Source organism: Nematostella vectensis, chromosome 1, assembly GCF_932526225.1.
Source record: "Nematostella vectensis chromosome 1, jaNemVect1.1, whole genome shotgun sequence".
Taxonomy (NCBI): Eukaryota; Metazoa; Cnidaria; class Anthozoa; order Actiniaria; family Edwardsiidae; genus Nematostella; species Nematostella vectensis.
In genome coordinates, this window is record NC_064034.1 from 14167692 (window position 1) to 14177220 (window position 9529).

The 9529-nt window shown below is 36.8% G+C and overlaps 1 long non-coding RNA gene across 1 annotated transcript; it reads left to right on the top strand.

The window, feature by feature from the left end:
- LOC125569347 lies at positions 1 to 443 on the top strand. The gene is made up of 2 exons (XR_007312394.1): positions 1 to 148; positions 281 to 443. It is a non-coding gene; the product is annotated as an uncharacterized LOC125569347 (long non-coding RNA).
- The last annotated feature ends 9086 nt before the right edge of the window (positions 444 to 9529 follow it).

Here is a 9529-nt window from a genome sequence, read left to right on the forward strand (position 1 = left end):
TGTCCTTACTGTCAGACTAGGCTACGACTAAGGACCGCTGTGGTAGAGACCATAGTCTAGTGGAAATAGAAACAGAATCTTTGAGACTGAGGAGGTGTTAAAGTGCTTCAAGAAACTGATGACAATTATTTAGGATGTTCATGATAACGTAAGTGATGCCTGTCCTTTTTGTTTTTGTCTACACATTAGTCTACTCAACTGATTTGACAAATTCCTAGTCTAGCTTCTAGAGCAGCTGTGCAGTGGCTGCTACCAAGTACTCATATATTTTTATGCAAAGGAATCTTTTTAGCTAAAGAGGGGGAGGTCAAGCATGCCTACCTGCCAAGTTCTCCATACAATAGGTCACTCAAGAAATAGGAGCAAAGTAAAGGGCACCCTTTTTCCATATGTGAAGGCACTAATACAAATAAAATAGATGTTGGACCTGTCACATTCCAAAAGTTAAATTAAAACCTAAGGAAAAACCTACAAGCAAGTGTCATCCAGCCTTCAGATGATATTCTACAACTACATTCTGTGAAGGGTCCAGCCCTAAGAGCAAACTCAATCCAGGAATATCGTTTGTTTTGAATTAGTTGTGCTGATTTAGGATGGAAGAGTTAACAAGAACATAGCTTAAGTAAACAAATTTCCCTCTGTTCAGGTTTTAGCGGGTGAAGTACAAAAAACACTCTCAAATAACAAAATAAGAATTTATGAATATATGAAATAGAGTGGGCCTACGGTTGAACAATTGGGAACCACGGCAAAGTGGACTGAGAATTACGCTTGCTCTGACTTTGAAAGCTAATAACTTCACAAAAACCAAACTAAAGTCGATGGATTTTATAGAACGTTTACTTGAATCTATATTAAACATTTTGTTCTTTCAGGATTTTTAAATCAATGAAAATCAAAAAAGAAAATATTACTCATTCAATCCTTGCTGATTCGTCCTAACATCACATCTTCGAGAAACGCTGGACGCGCGCGAAAATTTCTCCCTTCAAAGCAGAGATTAACAGTCGCCATTTTGTCCTTTGGCTGAGAAATTTCCGGAAAGACAGATCAATAGTTACTCGATCCTCTGCCGAAATACTATCGGCCAAAAATCTCATTTAGATATCAAATCGATACTCATTCGCTCGATCCCCGTTATACGCTCGAACCATCTCATTTTCCGACTAGATGCGAAATAGAGAACCTCACAAAAACTTTAATAACTTGAAAAGCTTTAGGTTAGACGAGCTGATTTTAAAGACATATACACAGAAAAGCATAACAAAGAAAATGTTCATGAAAGTTTTGTTTGTTCGTCTGATTTGATAGGTTATTTTCTCGTGTTTTTACAGAGGACGCTCGAGTAGATATCCCACTCGCCAGAAAATTCTGATCGATTGACAATCATACGCTCGAGAGTTTTGTCAGTTTCTGAAAAACAGAGGACTTACGGGGAAAAAAAGAGGTTCTCATGAGAAAGACAATGAAATTTTCTTTTGAATCCTGGATTTTTATTAACATCAGATACAATATTTGTGCTGCTTTGGTGGTCTGATTTCAGCGCTCGCGCCAATCGGCAGTGCATTGTTTACAGAACGCGCCTTTGGTTACCGTGGAAGCGAAATGCATTCGAAAGTGGGGAAATCTGCCGGCATTTGAAAGCGCCGATTTCGTGCGCCCGCGAGCCCATCGTGGACGTCAAAGAAATCACTAATGTAAGCCGCTTTGCTTTAATCACTTGGAATATCTACGATATCCTTAGTCTAATGTACTTCAGGGACCTACTTCCCGTGTGCGTTACACGTTCGGTGTTTGTTATGAGTTTTACTAAATATATAGATTTAGGCACTGCCTAAAAGCGGAGCCAGCTTTATCACAATATTTTCATATGAGTATTCTTGGGCAGATAAGGGTATGACCCCCCTGAAGATTAGAGTTTTCCATTGTTTTAGAATAAAAAGATGCATAATATTAAACTTAACCTTTGTATGCTTTATATATCCTTCCCACCCGCCTTGCATACATACAACTTGTTAAAAATGCATAGTCCGGGCTATATTTTATTTGATCTTATTTATTTCCCCACCGTAATGAAATGCTTGATCTTATATTTGATCTTATTTTTTTTTTCCCCAGTGTAATGAAATGCTAGACCTCCCTCTCCCAATCCACTTCTTTTGCAGCTAACCCCAAAAATATTGGTGATATTAGTATTATTTATATAATGATAAATATGATATTATCTACCAATAGCAAAGAGGAGGTTACAAGCTTTAAGTGTGTTAGCTGCATTTGATAAACAACTGATACTGAACAGATATTTCCTTATTTACTACATTTCTACATAAAATAATCGGGACTCATAAATGTACCTGGCATTTTACATAGTCCTTTTATTGAGTGTAGCTTTGAAGACCAAGAGATTTCAGGAGATCTTTGCTGCAAGGGAGCCCAACATTTCATGCCCAAAAATACCCATGATGAACATTTTAATACACCATCCTTATATCCTACTCCAGTCTTGCAGCATATAGTATAGAAAATTTTTACCTTTAAAAAAATCCAAGACAAAGTTTTTAACCACTAAAGATTTGCTGTCATAAATGTTACTAAAACATAAGATAAGAATAGAGAAATCACAGTTTAGACAGCAGCATTCATTCAGGAGGGGGGTGGGGCTTCAAAAAAGTCACACATACTATAAGCAGGGGTTTCATTAAGGCACTGAGGCCTGCAGAACAGCCAGCTAGAATTTTCCAAGCACTAGCTACTTTTTAAACAAAAAGTTAATTCAAGTTTTATTTGAACTAATAAAATAAAACAACTTCCATCCCTACTTATGGACCACTGTTAACCTGAAACCCTTGTATAAGTGTTCCCTGCTCACAAATATTACAATTTTTTTTCCTGCACACACATACTATAAGATAAGTGTTCCCTGCTCACACTTACAATAAGCTGTCCCTGCACACACATACTATAAGTGTTTCCTGCTCACACATATAAGTGTGTTCCCCACTCACACATACTATAAGTGTTACTTGCTCACACATACTATAGGTGTTTCGTGCTCATACGTATTGAAAGTGTTTCCTGCTCACGCATACTCTAAGTTTTCTCTACTCACACAAACTGTAGGTTTTCCCTACTCTCACTCACACTAGTGTTCCCTGGTCTTTGTAAATAAAGATATGCACAAGGCCTATGCTACTAGAGTAGAGAGCATTAAATAAAAGAAATAAAATGAATTTTAGCAGATATTGTGTAGACACAAAAATGTAACTAAATAAGAACTATTTTTTTAGGCTCTGAATAGACATTAATGTATCTATTCAGGGGCTCATAAGTAAGGGTAATCATCTGTATTATATAAGTGTCACGGCGTTTCATAGATTAGCCAATCAGATAACAGGCGAAAAAATTTGACTTTGTCTCAAGGAAAAATGGCGGTCGAGAAGGGGGAAACGACGCTTGCTTTTCAAAGTCTTCCTACATCGTCATATGCCTCCTAATTTCTGAACCCTTTTAGCCACAGATAGAAAAACATTTTCTCACTAGCCTTGGACTAATTATTTATCAATAAGTGGACTCAAACTTTGTTACGAGGACATTTTTTCTTGCTCTTGCAAAGCAATAAATTCGGAAATAAGTGATCATTTGTTTCGATCTCGAAATTCTCTCGCTGAGAGGCCATATTATCATTCATAAGGTGTTGGATACTGCTAGTTAACTAACAATAGTGTAAGAAGTAACATACGGAAGTTTATGTCTTGTTTTTTGTTTTACATTTATTTTAAACCAGCTCTTCAAAACTGTAAGTAATTGTGTTTGTATAAGAAAGAATTTAGTCATGATGCGCATAAATACCAACACTCATGACCTGCCACGGACTCAACTTTCCCTGATCTGGTAAGAAATTGTAAAAACATGCAAAAGTATACTAACATAAAAGGCATTACTTTTGTGTCTTTTTTTGTAAATTTTGTTTCCATTTTTAAGCTTAATTAAAAAATTGATACTTGCTACTTACTCATTTAACTTATAATCTGTTATGAATACTTAAAGTATTACATACTTGCGGTATCTAAATTTGTTCAAATTTGACTTTCTTTGGACTGACCTCTTGGCTGTCCAGAAATCATAATAACATTTCAAATCATTGCAAAAAACGCCAGGAGTGCATAAAAGCATGCATATCTGTCATCCTGGCCTATAATAAGACTTGCCATCATTATAGTAATGGCCCTTGTAAAATATTTCAAAAGAGTTATTAAAGGAAAGATGATGGTGTCACTCAAACAGTTTCAGGCTCTTGAAATATTGTGGATCAATTGGGGAAATGGACTCCTGGTGCTTGGGCCCCTTATCAAATATTAAAAGATTTTTTTTCAGACTGACCTAACCTTTTTTTGTATATAGACATGGGATCTATGGATTGTGATCCGTTTCCTTTAGTTGCTGAATGGTTCTTTATCATTGTGCCAATTGTGAGATGATTATGATTCACCCTATATAGCTACAAACTCCCTTGCCTTAGCTTCAAAATACCCAGTTTGTGTCTATTTTCCTGGTTTGATAAGACGTTGAGAATCTAGGCAAAAGTCAATAGCTTTCATACTATGACTTTCATAACCAGGATTTAAAAGCTTTGATTTGTTGGTGTCCTGCTTCAGTCCGTGAAGAGAAAAATCTGGCCTTGCACCAAAAAAATGTTGTGTTAACACCATGCAAAAATGAATGTACACAAAATAGGCCAAATAAGTTCAGGAAGAAAACCACTTGACAACTTCTATCCTGCTGGATCTTGTGGACTGTTTCAACAGTTAGGAACAAATACAGACGTTAAAAGAAAAATGTTGACACCATTCAGAGGTGCTTCTAATACACTATATTTTGGCAGGCCAATACCTGCAGTTAATATTTAATAGTAAGAGTAGCATGTGTGCAGTTAATAAACTTCAATAATAATTAAGTGAAAAAATGATAATTATAATAGGGAGTTGTGTAAACTAAGATATTTTACAGTAAACAAAAGTTAACAATCAAGCTTTTTGAGTAGCAAAACACATTTAAAAATGTAGCAGATAAAAAAAAAACTTCAGGATATTTTCCTTTTCATTTCATATAATTATATCTATTGCAGCGAAATAACAGACTGTTATTATTACAGGAAAATAATAGACTGTTTGAGTGGCAGCATAATCTTAACCACAAGAGCTTTTCTGAAAGATTTAACCCATTGACTCCTGGCTTTTTTTTACCTGAATTTACAAAAAAACAGACTGAAAACAGATACCTCCCCCCCTATTCTGAGTTTTATACAACCCGTCAAAGTCAAACACAGCTGCACCTAGTCAGCGGTATCCAAGCTTTCCAACAGTGCTTTGCGGTCCCCACTTTTAATCCCTCGTCGTTGTGCTGAAGCCAGCACAAGTTGATGGTTGCTTGTATTTTTCATCAAAAATACAGCTATGAGCATATTAGCAGAGTGTCTAAGGACATCATGAAGTTTTTGGGGCATAATTGAGTGCTTTGCTTATGGATATTTGCAAGCAAAGGTGGATTCGTGATTATTTTTTCTTGTTTGGCTTTGCCTGGATGAGAAAATAATTTTCTAATGAATCACCACAGTTCTCCTAAATGCTGTCTTTTCTGAAACCAAATTGATTGCAAAATTGTTTACACTTGTATTCTAGGTCTGTATGACCTGGAATTGATTTGTTTGGCTTCGGGGTGAAAAGACTAACAAAAAACCATCTGACTTTGGGGAGAGGAGTGTTGACTGGCCCTCCCCTCGTGAATTTTCCCCTGGATCTCCCAGAATGCTTTGCAATACGTAAAGACATCTTCGTGGTTGAACAATCCTTCAAGGAGTGGACATTGTGTTTTGAGGCCATGGAAATGTACCTGGAGGATCAGAATAAAGGTATCTATTTGTGTCTTGAGCTGTGTTTGCTGATCTCTCTTCCTTGTGTGGTATTTTGAGCGTTTTATTGAGAGGGGTGATTCGGCTTTTCTCTCCTTGTTCGATTTGAGATTTGTCAAAGAACCTGTGCTATTATTTGGCTTAAGAGCAGATGCCAACACCTTGGTTGGATGTATATCTGCAAGACCATTTATCCCTTAGACTGATGCCTGAGTATCTTCATCTTGTTGTGTTTATTTTGCATTTATGAATTTTTTGGGTTGTGGGTACTTCCCAAAGCCGGTACAGGCCGGTTGAGGGGTCAATGTGTTAACAAGGACTAAAAGTGAATTACTATAATGGTGGCAAGTCTTACATTATATGCATGCTTTTAAACCTTCCTTGCCTTTTTGTAATGATTATAAAACGTATTATAGTTTCCTGGTCAGCCAAGAGGTCACATTAGAAACGACTTCAGTTGATAGTCACTATAATACACATCCTCTCAATTTTTTGGATAGTTAAATTTGAACAAAGTATTCATAACAGATCATAAATAACAAGTATAAATTTTTGAATTAAATGGAAATAGAATTTACAAATGTCAGGTGACCGTCTTTTATTTCCCAAGTCGCAGGAAAACCCCTATAAACGTCTATATTATAGATAAACCCGAGTTCAGGATTCACACTCCTCATCCGACACGTTGTACAATTTGTGGGACTTTTAGGGGACATTTGGGTTGCACTTCATTAGCTTCTATTTGCTGCTTTCTGATTGGATATTCGTGTGCGCGTCGCATCTTTGAATTGTATGCGAAAAAAGAATAGAATCAAAAAGCCCAAACTGTCGTGATCTCGTACCAGAACAATGAATACAATACACCAAACACTGAAATTCGACTCTGCCAAATTTTCGTCTTTAATAAGACTTCTTCAGGGCAGACTGAAGAAATCTTATTAGAATCTACTAGATTTCTATTTAGATCCTCTCCTTCCATCTGCTCTACCCCTCGATATTGTGATATTATCTGAGATTATCTTATTAGAATCTACTAGATGTCTATTGAGATCCTCTCCTTCCATCTGCTTTACCCCTCAATATTGTGATATTATCGGAGATTATCTTATCGGATATTATCTTACTTGATGATATTATCAAGTCATGAGATGCAATAATCTAGGTTCAACATGGCAGTTCTAAGGGTATAAGATCTGTTATATATCAGAAAAAGTATCTGATTTATATCCGATTTTAGATGAGTGATAAATATCGTATAAATATCAAAGTGCCAGAAAAGTTCGATATCGCGCCTTTATGCAAAGCGGCAGGCTTTGGTCCAATTCGACTCGGCGACTCGAACTTTAACCTATTATCACACTCGAACCAATTCGCGGCAAACGTCGCACCGTCCATGTACCTATTTCCAAAACAATAGGTTTGACTGAATTAGGTTCATGTTAGGTACGACGTATGCCTTAAGCCTAAAAAAACGCAAACAATTATATTGTCAACAATGAGACTTACTGTGTTGTTCGCGACGACAAGATCTCGCGAAAGAAAAATCCATTTCTCTTGGTGCTTTTGTCTATTCTGAATATGAAACCAGATAATATACAAAGCAATAATTTAGAAAATGGTTGTTAAGAGAAGGTAGTTGTCGAAGTGTCATTAATGCTTTCGTTATACCTTAGTGTTTGTGTAAAGAAAGGTAGGTAAAAACACAATTATAAACAGAATGAGAATAGCTGTTGCACCGAGAAAGATAATTTTCTAGCGTTTTTTTAAAGTTTTTTCGCTCCATCGTAAAGTCTTGTCACTCCGCCTGCTTGCTCTATCGTGCTATAAAAGCGAAGCTATAGCTACCAACAAAATATGGGTGATAGTACCCCCTGGTGATGTGACGGGTCAATTTATGCCGCCTTCTTTTGCCCAATGGTGTTTTATAGCCGCTAGCATAAAATTCCTAGCATAAAAAGTCTGTTTTTAATATTTACTTAACCTGAGATAAAGAATAGGTTTAGAGTTTTTATATAATGTCATAGATGAAAATTAAACATTTGACCACAAGCAATGAAACAAGCGATTTTCAGATGGTGAAAACATAAAACAACCCGCAGTCAGTTCAGAGGGGCGCTTGCATCAAGCTTTAAAATGTGTACAAAAAATGGTTATGGAGTAGCTTTTGAATTCCATATTGATTCCATCTATGATTTTCTATTAAGACATGTATTTGTCATGTTAAATTATTGTTTTGTTCTTGATTTTTTTTACTTCACAGCATATCGATCATTGTGTTCACCGAAAAAAACAAAACTCATCTAACCTTGAGGACAAGTTGGAGCTGACTTGTCCATCTCTGTCTAAGGCTTGCAGCATACGTCGGACCAAACTAAAACATTATTCAGTCGAACCTATTGTTTTAGAAATAGGTACATGGAAGGAACAACGTTTGCCCCGAATCAGTTCGGATGTAATTAATAGATTCAAGTTCAAGTCTCCGGTGAACAGAGGGAGCCCACTAAACTTAGCGCATTGTTAATCAAGCATGTGCTGTTAACTTCCTTTGTGAATATTGATTAGGTCACGAAGTCTTTAATACACCTTTTGCTGTTCATTAACGGGAAAGGGACATTCATTTGTGCCAAAAGTTACATCGATAGCGTGTATTGTACGTTCATCAACATCGCACGAAACATCATTTTGCGTGGCTCGACTTTCAATAACAATAATTGAATATTCGTGAACATTCATTAGCATCAACGGAGAACGCAATTGGATATTCAATTCGATTGGAACGAACATTCTTTTGCGCGCAATGAAAATTCAATTGCACGTTTGGACAATCAGTAGCGTTTAATGACAATCAGTTATACGAAATAGAAAATTCATTAGTGCTATTAACATAAACAAGGACAATCAACAAGCCATTTCAGAGATTAAGTACGCAGCAGCTTTGTCTCCTATTATCTTTGCTCTACAAAGGAGTTCGTTCGTAGGAGTGCGGATATTGTTCATTTGCCCAATCAAATTGCAGCTTGTAAGAGCTGCGTACTGACCCATTTCAGACAATCATGTTCATCAAGGTGACATTCGTGAATGTGGTTTGACAATCATTTGTTCGATTCAAACAAACATTATAAGAAAAGAACATATCAATAGTTTTATTTCGATTTTTGAAGTGACATTTATACCTGAAATTGATCTCTATTAACACAGCGAGGTATGCATAAAACGAAACAATTGCCCACATTTCGCCCCCGTGACTGTTCCTATGTTGTAGCCTCCGATGTTGAGAAGGGCGAACTTTTTAGCTCAGTGTTTGGGCCGGTATCTAGTGGGTTATGGTGCGCTGGTGCACCGTCGTAAATAAAAATGACGTTTTCGTTGGGGTAAAGATTCAGTCGTGTTTGTGAAGTCGTTGAATCTTTGTGCATTCATTCCCCCGATGATAGAAAAGTGGAAGATAAGACCGTTAGTGGGCGAAATAGCCAAAGTGACTGTGATATTTCTTCCAATTTGGCCATATACTTGGCGGTACGCTCTCTCTACCCTCTTCTAGCTCTTCCCTGTGTTCGAGGGGTTTCTCGGCGGCATTTCTCATACAAACGTTTTCTGTTTTTCTATAGTGAACGAGTATTT